Here is a 209-nt window from a genome sequence, read left to right as displayed (position 1 = left end):
ACCCTAAACCCTAAACCCTAAACCCTAAACCCTAGACTTTTAGGTGCCCCAACGATCGCTTAGAAGGTTCTGTCTTTTACTCTGTTTCTACCAGGGGGTTTATAAGGGTTTAGGGTTTATCAGGGTTTAGGGTTTATTAGGGTTTAGGGTTTATTAGGGTTTAGGGTTTATTAGGGTTTAGGGTTTAGGGTTTACTGGTGGTTTGTCCC

Source organism: Eimeria mitis, genomic scaffold (genome assembly GCF_000499745.2).
Source record: "Eimeria mitis Houghton genomic scaffold, Emh_scaff2476, whole genome shotgun sequence".
Classification (NCBI taxonomy): domain Eukaryota; phylum Apicomplexa; class Conoidasida; order Eucoccidiorida; family Eimeriidae; genus Eimeria; species Eimeria mitis.
This window is presented reverse-complemented; position numbering follows the sequence as displayed.